General features: G+C 36.5%; 1 protein-coding gene and 1 long non-coding RNA gene across 2 annotated transcripts in view; one reads left to right on the top strand and one right to left on the bottom strand.

The window, feature by feature from the left end:
* Positions 1-27,920, top strand: part of LOC138180715 (UPF0489 protein C5orf22 homolog) — a 509,128-nt gene that overhangs the window by 385,330 nt on the left and 95,878 nt on the right. The gene's annotated exons all lie outside the window — the stretch shown is intronic.
* The window catches only part of LOC138180720 (uncharacterized), a 102,348-nt gene that overhangs the window by 36,102 nt on the left and 38,326 nt on the right, over positions 1-27,920 (bottom strand). The window contains exon 2 of the long non-coding RNA XR_011173360.1: positions 7,764-7,844. This is a non-coding gene — a long non-coding RNA (uncharacterized LOC138180720). The remainder of the gene's footprint in view (positions 1-7,763; positions 7,845-27,920) is intronic.

The following is a 27,920-nucleotide window of genomic DNA, read 5'->3' as shown; positions in this document are numbered from 1 at the left end:
ATCAAATTTCCGGCTATTCCGTAAAATTATCGATTAAAGATGAAACGTACCGTTTATCATTCTCACAATATTTTTCAAATAATTTTTTCGCGATAGAATTTTTCTGTAACGCCTGTAATATGATCGTACCGGCGCAACTGAACAAGATGGCAGCATCCTTTCAGGCAACAGATCTCTATACGCAAGAGTAGTTCCAGTTGCATGCTTACAGGCGTGGAAGCCAGTACTATCCGTAGGGAGAGACTATCGATCTCATTGGTACATGGTCTCATCGAATCTCGTTTACCGTGGGGATTCTGTAAGGACCGAAGTAAGATCGAAGCAGTAAATTTAAGGATTTTGGTCTTCCTCGAGGAATAAATTTAGCTCCGAATGATTCGCAACTTGGAGGATCTGTTCCACCAAAATGAAATACCATTTCGAGGAAATGCCATACGGATTCGGTTGTAGTTTCCGCATCGAAAGTTAATGCATAACAGATCGAAATAAATATTTCCTACTTCTTTAAACAAAGTGCTGAAAAGAGTACCTGTTTTTTTTTACTAATAACAAATTACAAGCTACTAGTATTAATAAGTGACCTTGCACATGAAATTTTGAACGAATTACAGATTATTTGATTATCCAATTTGGCAAAAAATTGTAAAAATGTAGGGAAGAAATTTGTGATCCATAATATACCATTTTTATCAATTCACTAATATTGTTAGTGTATCGTTGTGCAATACGACCCAGGGGTGATGTACTTTTTTATGAGCAATACTTCTCTTACACTCTTTGTTGTTAACCGTTATTTAGACGAACCAATTATTAAAAATTAACAAGTAATAGTATCGAACCTTTCCTTTCAAGCCAAGATAACTATAAACAATCGATGAAGTAAAAATATAACAATTGTAACAATTGCTAAGACACAATATACGCGTCGGTAATAGAGAAACTATTAATTACCGAAGTAAAGCATTAAAAGTAATTTGATATTTTAAGAAAAAAAACATTGTATTTGATACATTTATGATATATCGTTCTTAGAGTTTGATTTTAATTTATTCTAATGTAATCAAATCGTACTAGTTAACTTTTTTTAATGCCCTGCAGATACGTGCCTGAGTATACGCATAATTGGAGCTATTTCTTTCAGATGGGCAACTAGAGTTATTATATGTAAATCATTTGATTCGACGTATCTCACGTTGTAAGAAAAAGGGTAGAATAAATGGCACTATAAGTTTCTACCGTCCCGTTAGGCATCTCCCATCTACCTGTTTATGGCGAAACGCTTCCGTTAATTATCTCTGTGATTAGAGCGTAACATTATCTACTCGAAATCTAAAGTAATATAGAATTATTATAATTTTGATAAATATGAGAATTGACGATTATTTTAGAAGGTTGATAATTTTTTACTATGTAACCATTATCATAATTATCAATTAATTTTTATGTGATTTCTCACCACCCTCTCTCTCTATTGTTTCATTATCTTTTATTCGTCTAAAAAAATATTTTAGTACAATGAAATCTTTTCCTGGAAAATTTGGTTTACAAATGAATTGAGTAAACTATTGAATTTGGAATGATATGTTTCTGTTAGTTATACAAATATTATATCATGGTACTAAAAAAATTGGTATTATAATATATATAATACTATTATTATATAACATTGATATATGACAACTAAAATGTTTTTCTTTTTATTTCTACAAAAATAATATCAAAAGTTTGTACCACAAAAATTAAATATTTAATGTATTTTTATTTTTAACAGTTGTAACAATTTCCAAAGCTATTATGGACAAATTATTTAATTATTCTAAATCTCTCGGATCTATTAAACTAAACAAAATTACTGACAAAAGCGTTATTTACAAATCTCTTTCCAAAGTAAGTTTCACTTTATTTCATGTCGAGTGATCAACATCGAAGGCAGGCTGACAATGATGAAATAAATTATTTTTCCAAGATCTTTCACGCGTAACCTTGAAACATTTCCGGGTGTACCGACCTCCAAGCTCTCAAGGTGCCATTCGACTATTGTACGACCCTGTTAGGGCCGTCTATCACGCTTTGCCCACCGACAGATGTTTGCCTCCTAATATATGCACGTGTCAACGTATCTGCTTGCCTCTCTACTTCCTGATAGAACGTAATGCGCGGGTGTTGCAGATAAATAGTATGCTAGGCTCGCTTCGACAATGGTAATCGTACAACGAAAGAGTTTAAACTCATGTCAAAGCAATCAGATTTCATTGAAACGCAATATTATTTAGTCGAAAGTGAAAAATTAATAAATTAAAGATCTGCTATTGCATTGAATGTAATATAATACCATACTAAATTTAATTCACCGAGAATATTAATAATCAATGATCTTAGCTACTAATAATAGCAATCATATAATGTTATAGTCTATTGATATATAGTAAGTAGTTATCGTAATGATTTCTTAAATGAATTGTATAAAACATGAATTTCATATCTATTAATTTTACAAATAAAAGTTTGTAGGATTATTCCAAGTACCTATAATAAGAGTATAATCAAGATTTAAATTCGTTTTTTTATGTATTAACGTTTAAAGTAAATTGGAAATAGATAATCTTATCTGAGATATATAACGTTGTTTGTTTTAATAATCGAAAAGAATTTTAGTTCCTGAGATTATAAATGCATCTAGTAATTCGTATCTTTTAAATCACGTTTTATTGTAATGGTCGAGTGAAACTATTACGTGTATATCATAATTGATAATTAAAGTGTTTGAATTTTTACGTCTATTTTCTTATTTAATATTGTTTCTCACTATTTGCATAACACGTTTATACACTTTCTTTATTATTATATTTTCATTTATATTCGATAAGATAATAAAAGATACTACCATATTAAGAAAATTCTACTAGAACTGAAATATTGACATATTCTTCAAGATATTAGAAAAATATTATTAAAAATTGTGGCTGGTTTTAAACATATCTGTTGATAATGAACAACATTCGACCATTAATAATTCTATCAAAATCTTCTATCGAACTATTCGGACAAACTTAAAACATCTGTTCTTATTCGATAATTTCCTATAAACGCGATAAAATTTCTGATTGCACTGTTATAATGCGTATTTGCAATAACGATTAAAATAGAGAAAGAGAAAACTTTGAGTAAATAGTTAGTTACTGCCATGTAAGAAAGAGGGGTTAATTGTACGAAAGCATAGAGTATACAGTATCTAGAATTTTCCGCGCTTGCAAATGCGGAATGGGATTGAGACAGCTATGAATAAGCTTAAGACAGATAACAGTTATAATTGTTTCTCGAAGCTATTGAATATGCAATTCCAGACAAACAATGATATCAAGATCGCGGATCGAGATCAGACAAGCGTGTATTATATGTGTGTCTATTACGCTGCTCCCTTACATTAATTAACATCATGCAGACACTTCTTGGAAGCAGGACAATAGATGAAAGATCGCTAGTCGCACGATCTTGCAAATTCATCACGATGACGGTAATTTCTTTCGATTTTTTTGTTCTTTTAGTTCATTGTAAGAGATACGTTTCGTAAACCAAACTGTTGAGATATATTCTTACTTAAGTTTTCATAATACAGTTGTGCAATAGGAAATTAAATTGTCGTTGATATATCGGAGAGGTGGAATAATCTAAGAACTTTGTGACGATTAAATGAATATTTCGAATGAAATATTCTTACGAGATTGATTATACGAAAGATATTTAAAATACACAAATTAATATTGCGGAGATTACTTGACAAGTGTTAAAGGTATAAGACGACATGAAGGATCGGAAGAGCGTAATGATTTCTTCGTTTCTTCGTTTTATACTCGCTTGTCTTTTCAATTTTTATCAGAATTTTCTTTACTTCAGGTTATATAGTGTTGTACATATCACAATATATATGTGAGAAACATAAGAAAATATATAAAAAAAACATGAAGTTTCTGAACATTATTTGCGAAGAAAAGAGTTTACGTTCATAAGTTTTAAGTTTTATAAGAAAATTTAATACCGCTTTCGTTTCACGTTTCAAATAGATTGTTTCTATGTTACTTAATTTTATTAAAATATCTTCTTTCGATCGTAATATAAATTTTACCAAATTTGGGAAACCTATTGGAATTTGTCACAATTTATCAAAATTTGACCAATTACGATTTATGATAATATTACCAATTTATACAGTAAAATCTAATCTTAAGATGTATCTAATAAGATATTGATATGCTCTGTGTTATAAATTTCCAAAATTCCAGAGATAATATATAATCCTTCACGGAAAATATATCCCATCTCCACCTAAAAGAAATTCTACGATTCATTATCAAACTCAACCACTGTAATCAATGTAATATCATTGCCATCAACTTCATCAAAATAAAAGAAACTAACCAAGCAGATTCACTTCCTTTAGATGTAATGTCATCAATTACCATTTTCTCTAATTCTCACCTCATACCCTTCTCCTTCGAATCAAATACACGATGCAAAAACGATTCAAATCGAAAACCCACCACGTGACAACCAAAACCTCGTAGGTATAATTTTCTAAGCAACCACCGTACAGCGAGTGCGTCTGAAAGAAATGTGTCGGTCTCTTTTCTCTCTCGGGTTGTTCCTGAATTTGGTTGGAGCGCGGACGAGGGGGGTCGACGAATGGAAGAGTTCAATTCCGTATGCAAATGCGCTACTCTCTCACGACGTCTCGCGCGTGGAGGACCCCCGGCGGTCGCGTCACCAATTTCAAAAGCCACCACCTGAGAACGTGTCAATCGGCTGACATAATTCGATTTGAATAATGAACGAACGTCCCCTATGCAAATTTCGACCATTATCGAGGGCCTTGCTAACGGTCCTCGAGCGACGTTATTTCACGCAACGCGCAGCATTTCGTTCTCGACGACAGCCACATTCGTTGACAACGTCGATCACGTGGTCTAACTCCTTTCTTTGTGAACAGCGCACGTAGAAAACAGTGAGCGGTATAATCGAAGATAAAATAACTTTCTATAAATAACAAAATAAAATTGTTTGACTCGTAGCTTTGTTTCAAAGAAAATCGAATTTGATGATTATTCGGGCGTACGTGCACTTGACTAAATTGCTAAGCTACTAATTGTAAGTTTGTAGGATAATCCTTTTGAAAGAACTTTGTGAAAATGCAAATTTTCTCTGCATTGATTTATAGATAATCATGGTATGTTTATTGATAGCTCAATATAGACGAAACTTATATTCATCTTATTGAAAATGAACTCTGTGTTAGTAACCTTTTTTTATATTTTCGATTCGTTTCTGTGCCTATATACAGTAATTCTTGACAATGATACTTACTACAAAACACATTGTACGTGGATGCTTTTTAAACATTTCAAATAATTTGAATATGTTTTTTAAACTTACGATAAAGATCACTTTTTCAATAACGAATTTGTTCAGTTGTAATATTATTATTAATGATAATATTCGCCAAAGCCATTTGATATTGAAGATTTTAAAGATTATCAGTCTGCAAAACTAGTAACTGTAGTGCAATTTACAATTGAGAATAAAAGTTAAGTAAATGCTGACGTTTTAAGGAATAAGCTCGATCATTTTCATCTTTTTGATAGTTTCGTGCGTGGAACGAGAATTAAAGATACGACCCATCGCATTGGCTCTTTATGGAAACAACATTTTAAACGAAACCTTTCTTCAAGATTAAATCAGACTACATTAAACGAAGACCGCAAAAAGGGCCATGAACTTCAAAAATGCACGATAGAAGAATTGATATCAATTTTTCCAAGTTATCAGATGTGAATGCTACCATAAGAAACACGATTTCGATCGTCATCAGACCAAGGTATCACGAGGTCGAGCAAAGCAGGTGCTCGATAAATGATACGCAGATGCAAACGAAAGCGGACGATCGTAATCGATGATGGGTTAAAAATTGATAAAAGATACAAAGAACATTTAATTAACGGGTTCTGGGTCGCGTTATACGTGCGATTGTCCGCGTGACAAACGCGATCTGAATAATTACGGTGCCGTCCACCTGGTGAAATGGCTGTTCGATACATGGGTTTGGTGTTTGAGATGCTAATCGAATTACCAAAGTCTGTCGATGAAATTCGTTGTAATCCAATTAGGGCTGAAGTATTCCTAATGATATCGACACGCGGTGGTGTTTCTTGCCCCATCAATGGAACTTATGCGCATATTTATGAACAGGAGGATAATTGTTTAAATTTAGCGTGACCCGAAAATTTCAGGAATTTTCGTCTCATTATAAGGAAAATACCAAGGATGAGTTTGATATCGTGATGAGTTTTTGATAAGCCTGCTTCGAAGTGTGTTTCTTAAGAAATCGTGAGATTTATACATATATATCAGGTCTGTAAGTATGAAACCGGAATTTGCCTATAGATGGCCGTAGCTGATAATGTAGTTATCACTAAACTGCGTCATTGATGCCAAAAGTCTTTGTTGACATCTCACAAATATTTTCGACTCAGAACAATACAAGTTTCGTACAACAGCATAGTTTGTAATAGCGTTGAACATGTCAAATTTTGTGCCTGGAAACTACGATTTGCGGACAGCATTGATTTTCTGTTACCATTTGAAGAAAACTGCTGCAGAATCGCATCGAATGCTTGTCGAAGCTTACGGTGAGCATGCTCTTGGTAAATCACAGTGCTTCGAGTGGTTTAAAAAATTCAGAAGTGGCAATTTTGACGTGAGGAACGAAGAACGTGGAAGACCACCGAAAAAGTTTCAAGACAGCGAATTGCAAGCATTGTTGGATGAGGATGACGCTCAAACGCAACAACAACTCGATTTGAATCAAGCTTTGCGTGAAAAACGACCAGAATATCAAAAAGGGCAACACAAAGTAATTTTGCTTCATGATAATGCTCCATCGCATACAGCAAAACCGGCCAAGGAAACGATCGAAGCGTTCAGTTGGGAAATACTTTCGCACGCGGCTTACTCGCCAGACTTGGCTCCGTTCGATTACTATTTATTTGCATCGATGGGACACGCACTTTCTTCACTTCTTACGAAAATGTAGGAAAATGGCTCGATGACTGGTTTGCCTCAAAAGAGCGACAGTTTTTTTGGCGTGGCATCCACCAATTGCCAGACAGGTGGGAAAAATGTATAGCTAGCGATGGGTAATACTTCGAATAAAATATTTTTAATCATTTTCATACAATAAACGTGTATTTTCTATACAAAAATTCCGGTTTCATATTTACATACCTGGTATGTATAAATATTTCGGATCTGATTCAGTATGTAATTTTATGTAATTTGAAAGATATACAATGCTAATAGGGATACGATGTAAATTAAAGATTACGACATTTACGGGGTAGATTCTTTTAGATAATTCATAAATAAAGCACAAACAGATTCTATAAAAATAACTATTAATATAATGAAAACTGAATAGACATGTACGTGTTAATTTTACTTTCGCTCTGAATAATAGAAATTATCTTGGTATTGTGAGATATATCAGTACTAAGCTGGATAATAATTTCTAACTTAATCGCATTATGTGTCGATTGAGATAAATTTTCGACGAATAGAATATTTTCTCTTTCAATATTCTAATATTTAACCCGTTTTGCCGCTACTACAATAATTTATCAAACAAGCATGGCTTATATCGCAACAAATGAACGAATCTGGGTACGAGTATGCTAGAACAAATTCTTTATGTAGAAGTAAATAAATATAATTACCGATCACATCTGGTGAAGAGATCAGGTTACTTTTTTTTGGTGTTTTTCCACAAATAGGAAAAATATACAATCCCTTGGAATCTGAAACACAAAATTCAGAGAAATATTATTTGTTTTGTAGAATCCTTTAATATTGCATACATACATACATATATATATATATATATATATATATATATATATATATATATATATCGCTATATCAAATTACATTAACTTAATCGAATAATAGTATGGAAAATTGAATCACCTCGTTCATTATGCAGTATACATTCGATTTTAATTAAATATCGTTTCATGGTGTTATCAAATGTTAACAAATAAAGATTTCTGTAATTATTTGTTAAAGATATATCTAGAAAAGAAAATAAAAAAAATAATTACATTCTTGTCACCTGCTATAAAAGCAATTTCAGGTATTTCGCATACGAAACGATTTATCGCCAAGTATCGCCAACTTTGCCACGAAAGCATCGTAGATTACGTATTGAATCACAAACGAGGAAGGGGAGGTGTCAGCGATGTAGTGATCGTGCGTGGTGCCCCATACTATCGACGCTTTTCCAAGGATTCCATGATAAGCAATAAACGAGCCAAGTCGAAATAAATTCTTGCGTGCGGCGCGCGAGACGGCATTACAATGGCCTCTGATGAATGTTCGTATACATTTACATGGGAAATCGTCGTGTTGGACCTATTTCGAAGAAAGCTATGGTGTATCGGTGGTGCAAAACCTACCGTCTTAAAAGTTTCAGTTTATTTAATCGACTGTCGCTTTTGTTTAATTATTTTGAAACGCATTATTTTCTTATTTTCTTTCAGATTGTCATTGTGGAATAATTAATAAGAAATCGTTTATAAACATGTTAGCTAAAGTATGTGTAGAAAGTTTTTAAAATTCATATCCCATATACAGATGAGACGCAAAACGATTTATATTCTATATAAATAAAATTATAATGAATCTGTAGAATTTGAAACAAAAGAAGTAAATATTTTCAGTTATATTATTTCTAAGCAGCATACAATGTAAGTTTTCATTGAAATATTAAATCCAACTTTTTATATCGATATATAATTTTCAATTATTTTAACTGCCATTGGTATCAATTAATTTACAATTTTTTCCGATCATCATTTATAAAAGAACCATCTTTGATATCCATGTTTGGTATCAATTATATGCAAAACATTGAATAGAGAAGTTATTTTTCTATAATATACTTAAAAAGCATAAGAACAAATATGATTAACATTTTGTAAACATGAATAAGAAGGAGATAAGAAGTTCTAAAAAAAAAAAAAACACTCGGTTTCAGAATTCATTCAATATTCCCACCACAACGCGTACAACTAACTCGAGCAATTTTTCACTGAAAACCCCATCTTTCATTCTTGCCAGAATTTTATTAGGTCCCGGTTTAAACATTCTTCTGACTCGGTCCCTTTAAACTGTGCAGAGTGGCACAATTTAAGCGCGACCTTGCGCTTGATAATAGTTTATGAAGCGAGGCCGTGTTCTCTATGCAGTACGACAGCTCGTAGTTTGTACGAGAGAGAAAGACGCTGGTAGACAGCGGGGTGGGTTTATGTCCCGGAATTAATTAACCTACAACCCCTCCGACTGCACAGCCGTTCCACCCTCTCTCATTCTCTCGCTCTGAAAGCACCAAGCGTGCCAGCCATTTTGTCCTCGACTCTCGCTCTCGAAATTCCATTACCCACTTTCTCCACCCCGTGCCAACTACCCCCACACATTTATCCCCTTTCCCCGCCCTCACGTTTCTCTTTCTCTCTCTCTCTCCCTCTCGCTCACTCACTTTCTGTATTTTGTTCGTTCACTCGCTTTAATCTACCTTCCATCCACCCCTTTGGCTTTGTCATCATCCACGCGGTTTCGTCCATCCCACCTGACGTAAACCGCCACCCACTTCTGGCCAAAACTTTCTCTTAATGGCAGACCGTTAAAGTCGACCTACACGCGTGTCGCAAAATTCGTTAATTTTAGATACATCGGGGTTATTCTTCTTATTTGTTATATTATATATGAGGATTAAGTTTATTTCCTGATTTATGGATTCGGATTGAAGATTTGTGAAATTTGTTTAATTGTAAATAGCAGAGGATCAATATCTTTAAATTAAATGTTAGTTTAACTCTTTGGTACTATCTGATATATATATGTACATATGTAGCAATAATAATTGAAAATTCTAGAGTTTATTTATTGAATGAATTTTAATTATTTAATTAAAAAGCGTAGGTGTTTACTGAGGACTTTCTGTGTTGTTTGTAGGAATTATAGCTACGTGGGGAATTAATTAAATGGTGAACGTAGGATTTACGAGAAATAATCTTTATTCTTCGTTTAAATATGTTAAATAAATTTATAAACTATTCTGTATTTATAGAGATTTTGTCGATATCATAATTTTATAATAAATTTTAAATCAATATTCGTTATATAACGTTAACAATCGATAAATTTCATTTCTAACCACATCATCGTACTATAATCAAAATATTTAATTTACAAAATTCGTACAGCAAATTTTTAAAAAACTTCCTAATACCTCCGGAACCAATCCTCCGTCCAATTTACATACTTTCTTTCATCGAAGTCCAATTTATCCCTCTAATAACAGTCCCGCAACAAATACTTCACCCCATCGATCACGAGTCAAACTGTCAGTCCCGCGTGTCAACGTCAATATTACGCAGCGTTCAACGCGATCTGTGAGAGGGACATGCGAATTCCATAAAAATCAGGAAAGAATTTTAATACATAAATAACCGCGAATCGTGTCGCGTAAATCAACGACGAGGGGTAAAGTCTCCGTGGGTTTAAACAATATTCTCCTCGAGGGTAAGAGTGACAGAGATAAAGAGGGAAAGTGGCGATGGTGAGCATTTTCCACGTGGTGGCGATGGCTAAGAGGGCTCGCTCGGGGGATGATAAGATGCGATGCGAGTTTTTATTAATACTCTACCTCATCTGCCTCTTGTGCCCTCCGCCGCAGCGTCCTAAAGTCTTAAAGAGATTGCGGAACGAATGGCAACGAGAGGAACGAGTAAGAGGAGAACAAAAGAAAGAAGGAATTCTGCTCACCCTCGTTGGAAAGATGGAGGAAGATCGCGAAGAGTAAAGGAAAAAGACGAAGGCGCTCGGTTAACCAAGGTGAGGAGCTATGAGTCACGACCTACCTTAACCTGACCCTGCCTCTACTTAACGCGGCTCTCCTTCAAATGAGAGGGATGGAGAGGGATAACAAGAAGCGGCAATGTATATTTGAGCAGAACAAAAAGGGTAAAGAGGTTGAATGTGCTGTCGGGAATATTAGAGGGAAAAAGAAAAGATGATGCTGCTTCTCGCGTGAAATTCTGTTATATCCTCTTTTTACCGTGAAGATGGTGTTTGTAGTCGTTACCATTTCTTGCGAATGTAGAGGATTACTTTGGTTATGCGGATTGATGATGCGAATAAAAAATAATTGTTGTGTTTACATGTACGATCGTCTTAAAAATTCTCACTCTTTCATAGGATATAACTGTTTTCCTTGTTAACAAATGTTATTGTGTTTTGTGCGATTTTCATGACGACATGATGCGGGTCTTGAATAATATTTTTAATGTACGATGATCAGGCTGATATATTCTCTATCTTCAAACTTAAATAAATATTAAGTAAATACGATATAAGTAAATATAATCTGAAATAATCCTTTGAGGGATTCTTGTTGGCTTTTGTATTCTATCAGAGGAATAAAATGAAAGTTTCACAAGAATTCTGTATGAAACTTTTTCACTACGGTACTTCTGCCTTATAAAAATGTGACCTATTTGGATTTGTTATAAAAGATTAGACCAAGAAAGAGATAAATACGTACAGAGTTCATCGGAAATACAACTTACGTTAAAACGCATTACAAAAGGAAAGGAAAGTCGAAAGAGACGTGGCGAAACGTCGCGAGAAAGAGCTAAGCAACGAGAAGCCACGAAACATATTTATCCAACGAGTTCACTTCGTGATATGTTGCACGGTGTGGCATCCGCATGAGTAATCCGCAAACTTTCTCAGGGAAACTTATGCCTGAGAATCCAACAGAGGCACGGACGTAACAGAGAAATGCAAGTTACGCGAGTGAGACGAAAAAAGAAAGGGTTGAACGAAGATATCGTCGGTTACTTTCAACCTCTGTGGGCTCACAATGGAGAAAAAGAGGGGCGGTAAGTGCTCACGAAGGTTAGTCCGCGGACTCTGGCTCTCTCGTTTTCGTCGGGATTTACCTTCTTTGCCAGACAGCCCTCCATCGCTCTCGCATCTATTATCATATTTCACAGAAGAGACTCGAAAACAGCCAGATTTATGAACGGACTTCCGGCCAAATAAACACGCCTTCGTGCCACGGCCCGTCTTCGGCATCCGCGGAATTTTACCAGCGACAGGATGCGAAATGGACCGACATCATTCCTTTCCCTATCCGTCGAATTCGAACTGAACGCTCGTTCTTGTCGCAGCCGGCTGAAGAATGGCTAGCGTCCTCGAGGCTTCGAGGAGGACCGTTTGATTGATTTCGAAGATTCGTTCTAGGTTGCTTGGTTTTTTGGCTTTGAGGTATCGATGAATGAACAGTTCTGGATTTACTAGCTTTGTTTGATGCGGGTTGTGGTTCAGGCAACGGAAATTTAAAATGTACACATGTTTTTAGATGTGGCTCGAATCAAGGATTATGCAGGTTTCGAGGTTTGATTATCAATTCTATATGGTTTACAGAAAATTTTCTGAAGGTTTAAGTTCTGAAGATATAAGTCTTTAGTTAATGACAGATTGATGATATGAGCGATATTATAAAAGAAAAATCTTTTTTCTAAATTCTACATTGCAAATTTCCATAAACTGAGGTTCGCGTACGTAGTTCCCAGAATATCGCGATATTATTTTGATTCAAAGCTACAAAAATATCGTTCACTGAAAATTTCTTATAGTAAGTTTTATAGTAGAGATCCATAGTTTTCCATCTCTTGAGGACAAGTTTCCCATAATTTTATTTCTTACGCGAGAATTAAAAATTTTATCGAAATTAAATGTAGATAAGTTTATAAGATTTCTTACAAGAAATTTTCAAGCGTGTAAACGATTTACATCAGAAAAATTGCAATACTATTTCTATACATCAGCAACGAAGTTTTATTATTTATTTTCTTACTTCTACATGAATCTGTCGTTTAACAAGGTACTCAATTCTCTGATAGTAAAAGAGTCACGATCTCAATACTTACGGTAAATAAAAGGTTCTTTAAAGAATGCTCGAATAAAAATTCTCAAAGCTCACTGAAAAATATCCGCGATACTATAGAAGCTAATATAAATCGATTTGCTGTCGGAAAACGAGATTAAACTCCAAGATCTATGGACTAAGAAGTAGGTGTATATGTCACGGAAAGTCACAAAAGAATTAAAGGCGCACGTGACACAAAGAAATTCATCCACCCTAAAATCTCAAATCTCGAGACCACCCACACTCTTGGAGCGCACGCACTCACACGCAGATACGATCGAAAGGGCTCCGTGAAAGCCATGTGCACCCTTATCGGGAAAAAAATAACGCCCAATCAGGAACGAAGAACGTGTGCAACTCACCCCTGCCCGGGGGATGCGTGTGTCTATGGAATTCAGCGCGGTCGCCATGACAACCCCGTGCCTTTCTTCCAGAGATGTCCACAGGAGGACTCTTCCCCTGTATTCTCTCTTTCTATCGTTCGTCTAACGCGTTACGCGACTCGTATGCGTTTTTACACGCCTCCCTTCCCCCCGCCCTTTGACAACAATTTCGCGTCTAAGCAGATGCAAACGAATCACCGCTGAATAAATTCACCATTGTACACCGTGTCGACGTCTGCCACGTTGAAAAAACTTGATCGAGTGCTTGGTTACTCTTGTAGAATTGTTTGAGATGCTTTAGATGGTTTAGAGAAATTATGGTTTAGATTTTACATTGTTATGACACGAGCAAACTTTTGACGGCTTTCTGGCAAAATGAATTTTAAACAGAAAGTGTTCGTCTTGCAGTAAATAAATCGGTATCAATAAATAAATGATCAAATAAATATTATGCCTTGATAGAGTGGAGCAATGTGAAGTATGTGATTTGTAAAGGATTTTAAAGAAAGCATTGAAAAGCTATGAATTAATTTCTTATTTTCTATTATTAATTAATTTTGATTGTAATAATCTTAATTTCTTAGAAGATATTACAACAGAAGCTAGATTCTCGTGAATATACGTATATATATAACATGTATAACATCAATAACATATAATACATGTATAAATTTCTTCAAAAAATTATTAACGATAGAAGAGAAATTCTTATTATTGGGAAGAAATTTCATATTATTTCATAGCAAAATATCAATAAATTATAGCACCCAATGCACGTACAGGAGATATTGAGATAAGTGATTCTTAATGATATCATTTTTGAGAAAACGCAAAGAAGATTTTAGTCAATGAAATTCGAAATGGAACAAGCAATTTCCGTATGTATGTACCTATACCATTCGTCAATGTTGCATTTAACAAATAAACGTCTATCAGCTCATTGTAATAATTTACGAAACATAACGGAATTCGTAACTAAAAGAATATAAATGTTTCATTAAAATCCAACGGCTGTTGACTCGTGTCTTGATTGCGTTCGGAAGTGCACTGCTTTAAATGCAGCAGGATTTCCATGGACCACGTGCCTGTGCAGACGGACCTGGCAAATGGAATTATCGAAGCGCTGTGCGTACTTCCGTAAATACCGTGCAGCTTTGCGAAAGGCGAGCGGAATGGAATTAAATAGGATTTCTCGTCGTGTATCGTCACGCGTTCTCCGCCACGGAACGCGCACGCACTTACGAAATCTGCACGTGATGGAGTTAAGTAGTATTAGCGACTAGTTCGACAGACAACATTGCACCACGCGCGTTCATTCGGAGTAAAAATCTCTACGTGAGTAGTTTCAACAAGATATATGTACTTTATACTACTACTTCGTCATGACAAGAACGATTATTTTAATTTCATATTTTTGATAAATATAGCGTATCTTTCGTAGGATAGGAAAATTGGAAATCTTTTCTATTTCCTATTTTAAAGGAGTTTTGAAATATTACAAATGATAGTATAACAAATATCTAAAATAAAAATGGTAGTATGATCCTTTGAAATAATTTCTTGAAATATTTACAGGATTTCTCTAAAAATATTCCTAATTTCACATTTTTCACGTTTTTAAAGAATATTATACGCTCAAAAAGTACCGATACTAATTAACATTAGTCTCAATATTAGTATTCGGGAATAAATTATAGATTTCTAATCCCAATGAAGAAGGTACGAAAAAAAAAAAAAAATAACAAGTGGATTCCATTGTTTTTTGTAGAATGAAAAGGTATTGATCTCTGGAATTTTAATCAGATATTTTTTCGAATGCCAAATGTAAGGAATCAAACACGAACCAGCAGACTTCCGAGGGAAATCAACAACGTCAAAGAGTTCATGGGTGGCTGCCAACCATTCCCGTGGAGAATTGATAGAGTCAAGAATATTCCCCCCTCCGAGCATCCTTGTCTTCCTCCTCCAGTCTGCTTATACGAATAGTATTCGTACGTATCCTGTCAGATAAGCAGGAGGGTAGATCGGCAAAGGGACGAAAATGATGTTGCAGCCCCATGAAGGCAGAAAGAATCGATCATACGTGATGGGAGTTTCATTTTTATTGGCGAGACAAGAAGATGCGTAGAGGGCTTTCCTCATCCTTCCTGTTCCTCGAATAGTTTATCGTTTTTTAAATGAAAATTTGCATAGAATGCGAATAGAATAATTTCTGATTGATAATTATAATTCTCTGCCAAGTTTCAAATAGAAATTCTATCGCAGTACCTTCATATTTAAAAAATAAGATATGCAAAGCAACGATGTATAAGAAAATTAATTTCATTTTCTGCCGAATTGTAAGTAAAGATTTTATCACAGTATCTTCATATGCAAAAAAGTAAAGAAATGCACTGTGATAAAATATAAGAAAGATATATTTATCTTATTTGTAGAATCTAAAAATAAATCTGTCAATACTTGTTACAGAAATTTATTCTATTGCGAAATCTGGATACAAATCAATCAGTTTTGCTTATATTCAACAATAGGATGGAAATTTCTAGTTCCTCCGATTTAACAATATTTTTCTTACAAAAGTTATGTAATTGTTGAATTATTTTATCCGATCTGTATTTTTTTTCTTTTAATGCAAACACATATGTTTCAGTGTACTGCTCGAAGTGTCTCTGTGAGATTTCTCTTTGCGGCTTCTACTTCACACCGTATGGCATGAATAATGAGCTCGTCTTTTTATAACACATGCATCAAGCATACAACGAGTTCCGACATTTACTGGTTTCAGTCATTTCTGAAGTATTACCGAGATATCGAGTTTCGTTTCGTTCTGAATCTCAAAGTCCCCTTCTCTCGATCCATATGGATTTACACGCAGAATTCGCACAAGGATTTGCCTGGTGTGGTTCAATCGCAGTTTTCGTGAGTTGCTTTTAGACCCCTGACATCTGTTCGCGTTTTCAAAGAAACGAAGTTTCATAATAACGTTTCACGGAATTTAATATATAAAAATCTAAGGACGCAGATAAGAACGATATACTCTCATTGGTAGTTTGTGCGGACAATTTGAGTCGATTTGAAATTATATCATGAAATTATTTATTGAAGTTTTATCATTTTATGAAGCTTTAAGGATTTGTCATCTATTTTTTAGAAACCATCATCTTTGGATTTAACAGATTGTTTTCTTCTCCAACTATATCATGTTTGAATACTTCATTATCATTCTGTAACATAACAGTTAGAGGATCACTTTGATTTTCAGGGACTCATATCAGGTGTTAAATTACAAACAATTGTATGGAAATTAGGTGCAATTTTATCTACTATTAAATACGACGAACATATGAAACGATATAACGTAGTGAATCTGTATTGCCACAGAATACTTGTTTCTTGTATAAAACAATTCTTTAAAACAATTTTCACAAAGTAAACCACTATACGTAGATCTTACTGGCCCGAACTAAAATAGTCTGCAATATTTACACATCCTCAAGCAACAAGGAACCAACGAAGAAAAGCTACAATTTATCACAGCAATAAAATTTTACGTAAAAGGAAAGATATAAAAAGCACAACTTTTGCGTTACAAAGCTAAATAAAATCGGAGAGAAAGAAGTGGTAGATACCATCATCCCCGACAATTACGAATTCCTTCCGCCAAGCTAGCGGCAAAAAGTCGGCGACAATAATTTCTCGCAATATTTGAGCAAACTGCTTGTTCCTCGGAGGCAAGCAGAAAGAAATTCCAATAACATTCGATACCATCGAATTCCTCGTATATGGGGTACACACGCTAACGCGCGCACACGCGTGTGGCCCCCGAGGGTTGGACTGGAGAAGTAGAGGACGAGGAGAAGAAGGTGGAGATGGGGGCGGCTGCCTTTATCCACCCCCTCGCGTGGAAACTCGCGTGTTTGGCCTCCCCAGGCACTGAAACACGCATGTGGGACCAGAGGCACACACTTGCCTCCACGTATTGATTCCATTCTCGTTCTAGGGACTCCTTTCCTCTTTCTCTTTCTCGTCCTTCTCCTCTCTACCCTCTTTCCCTTTTTCCACATTCTCCTCTTTTCCTCCTCGCTTCTCTTTGCGTTCCTCTCTTCTCCTAGAACCAACCTCGTCGCTTACTTCCACCATCATCCCCTTCTTCCCCTCGCTCCACGCCACGTCCCGTGATCTGAATTCTTTCTATTTTCCGTACATCCCTCGTCGTACCGCATCCGCCTCCGCTGGCACCCTCTAAACCCTACGTTCTTTCTCCAACACATCCCCATCACCGACCTCCTCGCGAGCTTTATTCCTTATCCGAGATTGTTACCAACGTGCAACCCCCTCCCCTTTCGCATCTACCGCGAGTTTTCCTCTGGCAAGCGACTCCTCTTCTTCTCTCTTCCCCATCCGCGATCTCATGTTGCGAAACGAGTGTCGCGCGGTAGAAAGGATCCTCTCGACGATCAGGAAAGGATCCTTCTCGGAAGGTGGATCCGTGGACCTGAATTTCGAACGCGATCCGTCTAAGCTCGCCCCTGATTAGACTCGATTTGCAACCCCCTCGTGAAACTCGCCATCAGCCACAATCCGTTTGGGAGGAAATTTCAAAGGATCTCCTTGAGAATGATGTTTTTGGGGGGCAAAGAGGGAGAAGGAAGTTGCTTTTTAGTTTTTGGGTCGAGAGGGCTTTTGTATATTTAAGGCTGAAGAATGGCGGTAGAATAAGATAGGGTGGAAATGCGTAGAACGTTTGGTACGAGTTGAATGTTCAAGAAGACTGAAAAACTAAGCGACAATAATAATACATTGTTGTCGAGTATTTTGGGTTTCCACGTGGTATTTGTTCCTATCTGTTACGATATTTGTATTAATTCTTTATGATGATATTTCTTGATTGATCCGTGGGCACATCGTTGCGTGGACTAACAAGTTTTGCTGACAGAGCACATCATCAAAGTGACATTCCAGGAAATATACTATGTCTCGGTAAATAGATAGAGAAAGTATTTACAAGAAGATTATAAATTATATGATCATAAAACGATTTTATATTTCAACAAACTCATAGACTTTGAACTTAATTCAACCTATATAAATACTAATAAATCAGTCCGTATGAAACTCTTTTTACACTAACTAGTTGCGCCTTCTTCCAACTAGTATGAACTACTTCATCAGTTAATTATTTCATTTAAATAGATTGTTATAATTAAGTAGATTAAGTAGATCATATAAGCTACAAGAACCATTAGTTAGCAATTTGCAGCAAGGCTAAAAATCTGAATGATGGATTAAAAATATAAAAAACAGTGGCCTTTATTTTAAAGACCAGAATTTAGTATAATATGAATTTTCATAGACGCAAAATGAGTAGGAAGATAAATGGAGAGAGAAAAGGCAGAGGAAGAGAGAATAAAGGAAAAGAAACGGAAGAGAATTGAAAAGAGCTAATACCAACCCTGCTACTTAATATTCATACTCTAAAATCATGCAAACGACTAAAATTCTCCTGAAAACACGCTCGGGGAACCAGATGAACGTGGACAATAGCTGCAACGTAAACGTGCCGACATCCCTGACAAAGTTTCCTTGATCAACTGCTCATCCTCGCGCGAGTACAGTCTCGAGGACAATGGAACCGTTTAACAAGTGGTTGCTGGGGTAGCGTAGCTGGTCCAGAAGGAAGAGGAAGCTTCGAAGATGGTAGGAGGAAGGTGAGGAAATGGCTCTCCGGTTTCTTTGTCCTCCTCCCCTTATCCGGTTCTCTCCTTCTCTGTCTCTCGAATCAGCTGATGTAATTTAATTCCCTTGGAAGGAAGAGCAGAGAACGGGCGGTCGTACCATGACCTACCCTTACACATTAATTATAAGGGGAATCTACCTTGCTCCAGCTTCGCTTCGACTCTCATCTTCCCCGCTTACTCTCGCTTTTACTCATCCCACTGCTCCCTTTCTTTATCTCGCGGTCCGTTTCCCTCTCGTTCTCGCGCCTCAGCTCGTCTCGCTCGTTCCCTCATTCACGTCTCATCGCGACCTTGACTCCGAGTGCACCCTTAAATGAGAGAGGGTGGCGCCGGCGAATATAGAGCAAACGGAACCAAGTTGACTCAGGGGATGATACGCTCCGGGCAAATGAATCCTCGTGGAATTCGAGCTCGCAAGCGTGACAATCGAATTTACGCTTTAAGCTCCGATGAATTCGCTGGATGGTTTTGCTCGTGTTACGGATGATGCGATTATTTTTTGGGAACCGCCGTTTTGCAAATTTTATGGATTTTGTGAAGAGAATGATAGATGTGGATTTTATCGTTTGATTAATAATAAGATATGACGGTAAATTAATATTAATATAATTATTAGACTGCGGAAATTTATGCAAATTCATATTCATATACTTTTATGAATATAATAAAGAAACTGAAATTTAAGTCTAGATAATTGTTTTAGCTATTTAACTATTAAATATCTAAATGATAGGCACGGTACTTTGATCCTTGCATGTTACATACGTTTCTGTGTATTTTTGCATCTTCAAATTTCCTGTAAATGTGTAAATGCTTAATAAAGATATTAGTAATAATAGTACTAACATCAGTAACGAGATAATATTGTAAATAATATTAATATTGCAATATATTATTATTATCTGTCACGTTTATCTCTTCCTTGGTTTATACTTTGACAAAGAATTCTACTCGAATGAAAACTCTAAACTTCCTTCAATTTTTACAGCACGAAGGATTTCCATCATAAAAATGCTAAATCCTACTTTCGTTTAGACAATGATTCTCAAATTTGGAAAACCAATCAATTCAGGAACTTCCACGAAATACTAGCTTTACTCTTTACATCGCCACCAAAAGTAATTTTAAAATATCAATAACAAGAAGCAATCGAAGAAGTTGCAAAACGACTCTTATGAAGCTTACGGTCAGCTACACGTAAAAACAGTCGTATTATTTAAACAATTTCTACCTATGAAGAGCAGTTTCTTGCACATCGACGAAAATTCCACGATTCCCGGGGAAAGGACGGCGCTTCCACCTGTCTACCGGTAACACACCTGTGCGAATCGTCGCGTCGCTAGGCGCGTATTCACGATTCTCGAGACGAGACCGGGACATATCTACAATATTGGATGTACGAACGAGAAGCAGGCGGGAGGAGTTGACGCAGAGAGGAGGGTTGAAAACGACGAACGAACGAAGCTCGAGGGCCGAGGGAAGAGGGAAAACGCCGCTACGACGACCTGGAAAGAAACTAGGGGCTGCACGAGGACGATGTTAGCGAAAGAGAGCGGGAAGAACACGCGAAACGAGAGGAAACGGAGGTAGAAAAGAGAGAGGCGAGGACTGCGGATGTCGGGACGTCAGAGTCGGGTACTGTGGGATGCGAAGGGAGGAATAGAAGTCCCGCTGTGCTTCCCAGGGGCTGAGCAAAGTGGGATGAGTGAGTAGAATCGCGGAATAGGATGGAGTCTAAGGGTGACGCGAAACTCGTATGCTCCAACGTAGTCACCCTCTTCTTCCGGTGCCTTCGAAAGTATTTTCCGTCTGACATGTACGTGGACATGGATTCGTTTCGGGGCCATAAAATTTTGTTAATTAATGAAACAGGTCTTCGAGGGGAATAGGAAATAGGAAGACACGGTATTTGCCTTAGATTATTTGAGCATGCGATATAACGATGAGTTGTGGGTCTTTGTGGGAACGTCATTAGCTATAGGATACTATAAGATTGTTTTTCTAGCTTGTACTAAGAATCGTTGAATATTTTCTTTTATTGCTTATAATTCTATTCTTTCATCAAATTGTTAGTATATTATATTGAGAAAGTACGTTCATAAAACCATTGTGGAATACACAATTCGTTCTATAAAAAATGATATAACTCGTTCGCTTCGAGGTTACCGATCCAAATTATTTTTACCTTAGGAAATAAAAGTAGGACCGCCAGAAATCTAATTCACATTTCGAAGAAACCTACATGTACGATAGCTACGGACAATATTAACACATATCCTTATTTTCTAACATGGCGCTTTTTTATTAGATATTACATATCATTTCCGTAGTATTAGATTTTTGTAACCACATAGAAGCACCTACTAAATGACACGACATTTAATATACTTGGACTCTATCAACTACAATAAATACAATAATGTGCCAATATCTATGTAACATAAGATTCTTTGTAAAAATCGACTGTAGAAGAAAACGAAGGCACGCAGAGTGTCATCGAACGAAGGAAAGACGAGCATGATACGAGCTGGTATTTATCCGGTGCACGTGCGTGAAGGTTACGCGCATCCACGTCGCAAGGACAGATAACCCCGGAGGATTTCGCTTTTCTGAATTCGACTTTAAACCGCTCTCACAGACAAGTCGACAGCCTTCTGCCAATGACGTCGGCTCAAGCTCCCCTGCCAGCCCTTTCTATTAGGTTACCTATCCTATCCGTACTATCCGTACTATCTTTTTCTCCCCTCCCCCGCCTTGCTCCGTTTTCCGCGCGGCGGCATGCGTCTATCTGCCAAGTTCTTCTTTCGTTGGCGGCTGCTGATGTACCCCCAGGTTCAGACGGACGGACAGACAGCCAGACATACGAAATCTCGTATCCCGCGCCTTCCTCCGGTTTTCCATTTTCCATCCTCGTCTATTTTCCTGCTACCTTCCCTTTCGTCCCTCTCTTTCTGTCTCTCTCTCTCTCTTTTTTTCTCGTTCTCGTTCTCTCCTATGTGCACTCCACGCTTATATTGGGTGAAAGACGTCGACTCAGCTACCAACCCTCTTTCCATTTTGCCCTCCATCGACCCTCCTTCTTCAGCCCGGAACCCGCGTATGAGGCGAAGAATTCGATTCTGCGCTACCGCGTCGCACGAAAGAGTACTCCGCTCGCGGTACACACACCGAGATACGAGAATTTTTACTTTCGACTCGGCCCCGATGTCAGCGATTTATAATAGGTGGGGAGGATATTAATACGACGCCAAGACGGCGCCTTTTTCTTCCTTCTCGAGGAGGAAAGTTCGCGTGAAATTGTGGCAATTTTCCATATCTCGATAACGATTGGTGTAGTGGCGAGGTTTGAAGAGGTTTGAAGAAGTTTAAGCTATTAAGGACTAGAGTTGACTTAACGAATATCTCATACGTAATTTTTGTCTTAGTCCATCTAGTTGATAACATTGTTGAATTTTAACAAATTCGTATTGCGATTATGCGGAGGAATTCCAAGAATTTGCTCGATATTCTTTTCGTTGCTATTTCTCTTTCTATAGCTAGATTCCAAAATTTTACGAAGTTTAAAGAACTGAGATATCTATATATAGTAGATAGTTATAATAATGAAATGTTTTTTCACACTATACCAACTTCTATTTGTGCCTCTGATACTCGATATATTTCTTCTATATTAACGAAGCAATTTTCTTTAATTACGTTTAAGCTTTAGTTTCCAGATGTTATGAAAAATTGTTCACCATAATGAAATTACACAGGAAACGAATAGTTATCAATAATCAATCAGCAGACTGTTATTTATGCAATTTATGCAAATTCATATCTCTATGAAAATAATTGAAAGAGCTAGGACTTAACCAGAAATATTTTATCTACTAAATATCATAACGAGTAACTACTTTGCATGTTCTATATATTTTTATATATTATATGCATTCTATGCATTTCTAAATTGTCCATAGGTGCGTGTAAATCAACAATGTGTCAATCGTAAAGAATCTTGTGGTTTTAGAAAAAAATTCATCTTTCTTTGCCGCACTTCACACATTAGGTTAAATTTTTCAAAACGCCAGAAACGCGTTACCTCGTGCAGGTTTGTTCGCGATCTTAATAAAATATTTCAACGTAGCCCGTCATCGTAAAAGCTATCGCGAGCAGGGAGTGCGCGTCACATCCCACATCGTCAGTGACGTATAAAAATGCAGTGTATGCTCGCAGGGGAAAACAGGAAGGAAACTCGCGGCGGATTCGAAGGCATCGGACGTTAAATAGAAACGCAAACGTTCTAACTAAGTCTGAAATACTTCGAAATGCTGCACGCCGTCGGACGAGCTCTACGTGTCCTGAGAATCTTCGGCCCGTAACTGAATTTTCCTCGTGAAATATTCACCCCGCATACCTGTGCCCCGTACATATCACTCCGGCTTCACCCGTTCTCTCTCTTTCTCTTTGCCTCGTCGCTTTCTCTCTTACATTATTCTTTTCCCTTCGTCCTCTGTTCCTTGTCGTTCTTTGCAACTCGAAATTCTAGCGGCAATCTCGCTGACCTGCTTTTATCGCGCTTTCCACTGGAAATTTTCTGGCTCATTTCGAACGCGTACTTGTTTCAATTTTATTACGAGAAATTCTCGATCCTAGATATACGTAGCTTTTTACTTGAGAAACGGTTTTCGATAGCGTAAAAATGTTACATTTTGCTGCAATTGAATTTCAGTGCAGCCTAACTGGATTTTAAATGGAACATACGTGTGTACGGGAGAATGAAAAAGTGCACGTATATATGACGCGAACGATGATATTGAAAACTATTTAAAGTATTGAAAGAAAGTACCAATATCACCGTAAGTACTAGCACACTTATCGATACACCTACTGATAGCACATATCGAATACTTTTCGTTGCTGTTATTTTCTACGTATTGTTCTACAAAACTGTTACTTTGCCTACTTCATATGCGTCTTATGGTATAAAATACTAAATAAAGTAAAATCTGCTAGAGTTTTGCAGTAAATGTAACAACCAGGTGTCCTAATACTTACAGCAGCTAATGTGCATAACCTTACCAAAAAATCATAAAAGGGTGAAGATCCAGGAAAAGAAGATTTTCGGTTAAATTTCATCCGGTAGTTAACTCTAGACCCCGCAAACTGAGAAGGAGAACGAGGACAGTCGAGGACGACGTTGAATAGAAAGTTAAAAGAAGAAAGGAACGAAGTCGGAAGAAGAAAAGAAGGAGAGAAAGAGGGTAAACAAAGGTAAGAAACAAAGAAGATAGGAAACAGAGGAACGACCAGGCAGAAGGTCTGGGACAAAGGGGTTTGTATCGAAAGTCGGAATGCAAATGCGAGTAACATCGACACGGCATCTCCATTCGAACGGTCCCTAAATTTGTCCCGGCATTCTTCTCCTTCCTTTTTCCCCTGTTGTCACGAGATACCACGATACGTACAAGGACGCACGCACACGAGGCCAGGCGTATTCTTCCGCAGCCGCTGGGAACGGCGAAGACACACGCGTAAGACGGTATCAGAAAGAGAGAACTGGATGGGGACAGGAACCCCCAATGGCCCCAATCAATAGGAAGTGCGGCGTTTCGCATGACAATCAACGATCAAATAAGAGAAACGTCAGTCTACCTTGACGATCGCGAGACCCCGTTACACGTGCACATTTCCAATCGAAGATCCATGATTTACGTAGTACAGCGTGTCATGCTGTGTCACGCGATTCCACGATACAATCCGCGAACTCGATTGTACGAGACGCGGTACGTTTCGAGAACAACGCTTGCGTGAAACACCGAATTGCTAAATATGTACATCGAGATTTCTTGCTGGATTCCGCAGGAATATTGATAGGAACAATGGGAGGAGAACGGTTCGTTTCGAGGTCTTCTGTCATTTATTACGCGACCTCGATATCGCGAAGTTTTAGGAATGAAGTTGTATTTATGCTTGGAGGACTTGATTTTAATAATTGGATGTCGCTGGATCATATAAAAATTTCACATGTTTAGGAAGTTATGTATCTTAATAAGAATGAGATACACGATAGTATATATAGTATAATATAAAACTGATTTATATTGATCGTTAAATGAAAAACTATTTCATGAATTATAAAGATTTAAGGTGAAATGATGTAGAAAATCACTTGTATGGATTCTGTCGAACAACATAGCAACATATATCCGAGTGTGTGATTAAATACAAGTAACTGATATAAAGTTTACGTTCTTCTCTAGATAAGTCGATATATGAGCCACTTGGAAGCCACATTGGTGGAATATGAAGAAATTGGAAAGCAGTAAAGAGCGATGATATAGTAAACATTATTTTCAAAATTTATCTTGAAGTTTGCTATTGTTCATATCATCCTCTTGTAATAAATGAACTCATGGAAGTTCAGTAATTTGTTTTTTCAGAATTATACGTACGAAAACATTAATCATGTACTCGTATAACTGAAAAATTGATAAAAAGTGAAACTGATCAGTTTGGCTTTTCTGAGAGCCTAATATTTAAATAGGTCTCGTAACGAGATTCTAATATCGAGAGTCTGTGAGAAAAATTCCAAGTAAAGTTTCATTCATCGTGAATGATATTCTGGCAAATTACATAGTAAGATATACTTATCAAACATTTTTAAGGAATTGGATCTCATAGTTGAAGCTTTGTTTGTCCGATGCAAATTATTACATATATCTATTACGTAAATTATGTAAATGGGAAAAAAATGTAGAACGTACGAAACCATAGAAATTTCAAACAAATCGCTTTCGTAGCCAGCGTCAAATTCCAAAAACGGAAAATATATTGAGGAAAATACAAAGTATGCAATAAAGAATGAGGAGAGACAAAAGATGAAAGAGTAAGTGGCGAGATGAAGGGAGACACGCGGAACCGCGCGATGATTGGATGAACGGTATATAGAGAGTCTTCTCCATATTCCCACGAGCGACTTTTTCCTGTTGCCACCCGCTCGATTGTTTGTATTCGATCAAAATTCTATTACTCTTAACGTACACGAGGAGGAGGAGACATCGACGAGGCTGTGCAATCCTCCCGATGACGTGCCATGAAAGAAACCACGCGAAACTTTATACGTTACTCCCTATTATTTCACCGTGGCTGGTCTACCATAAAATGTATCATATGCAGGCGTGTTTTCACCGACGTCGCGTTTGTAAGAGGTTGCAACAAAACCAGAGGTTTAAGTAGAAACGAGTTTTTGTGGCATTCTTCTGTGAGAAACTGTTTATGCTTTTATACTGTCGCTTGTATAATAATAGAGAGAAGACAATTGAAGTTTAGAAAGGAAAAAATGTAATAAACTATGTTGTATTCTCTTCTTTTTTTGTTTTCAATTAGCTGAAATCATTGAAATTATTGGAGAAAGTTTTGTCATTCTTGGGAAAGGTGGGTTTGTTTTAAATATTGCAGCAATCGTATTGTTTGATTTGAATTTTTAAACTTATTAAAATATGATCTGGTAGGAGAAATTTGATTACGATATAGAATAAGACTCAACAGTCCAAGTTTATGTTTGAAAATATAAATTGTATATTAAAAGTAGGTGTTAGACCTACGATATTTTGTAAAAGTTCAACATCATAATCAATATTATGATAATCAATACTTTGGAATGTTCAAAAAGATGGAAGAGATATAATGTCAAAGAAAAATAAAAGAGCAATTGTAGTGATATGAAATTGATTGACAGTGTATCAAGTTTTAAACTTGCTTGTAAAAAAAAAAGTGGATAAAGAATTTCAACCTTTATGGAAAATGGTTTGTATTCTTAAATACAAAAATTATTAGGAGTAGTATATTTTATATATATTATCTCGATACTCTAAAATAGTCGTATAAATTTTCCAAAATTTATACAAAAATTCAATACTGAATTATTTTTTTCTGAAATTTAACAAGAATTAGAAGATGATACTGAATCTTGTACGAACCGGAAGAAATTAAGGAATAAGAAGAGAAGAAACTGAGTATAAAATTTTTTAAATCCATGTTACAGAATGTACTAAACGGGCTAAAATCAAATGAAAGGTATTTCAAAGCGGTCGTATTTCAAGAGAACCACGACAAAACGCTATGGAAAAACCGCAGAAAATAAAATCCACCCGCTTTGCTCGACCCAATCTCGATTACTCGTTTGTGTTGTGCTTATCGCGGCACCAAAAAAAAAAAGAAGCTTTGTTCAAATTCCAGGAATGTGGACGGCGCTTAAATTAAGAACACATCAACGAAGAAGAAAGAACAGGGTAAAGGAGAAAGATTGAAGCGATCGTTTCGGATGGTAGCTCCTTATGAAATTACCGCGAATGCAGAAAACTCTGACGCGTTAGACCGCCTTGGAGTCAGTCTTATAGAAAATCGACGATATGAAACAGTGGGTTGCGTCGAAAGGCAAAAGAAACAGTGTAAGGAAGAGAGGAGAGGAATGGGAACTTGACTTTGTCCTGATAAAAAATATTGAACTCAGCCGAGTGGAAGATCATAACATCCCCAAGACCTGATCCATATGGCATCCTCGTAATACTTTTGATTAATAAAAGAAATTCTTTACGTTTTCAATAGTTTTATGCTCATAATGTTGTTGCTTCTTTAATATTGATAAATTATGTATATAATTTATGTGCATAAAAAATAAGTTCGTATGATAAACTATGTTTTAGTTTTTCATTGGTACAGTGTATCAGATGCAAAATATGAATAAATTATTGTATACGTAATTTAAAAGTAATA

This window comes from Bombus flavifrons, chromosome 1 (genome assembly GCF_040668555.2).
Source record: "Bombus flavifrons isolate JBK064 chromosome 1, iyBomFlav1_principal, whole genome shotgun sequence".
In the NCBI taxonomy this organism is placed as follows: domain Eukaryota; kingdom Metazoa; phylum Arthropoda; class Insecta; order Hymenoptera; family Apidae; genus Bombus; species Bombus flavifrons.
This window is presented reverse-complemented; position numbering and strand designations above follow the sequence as displayed.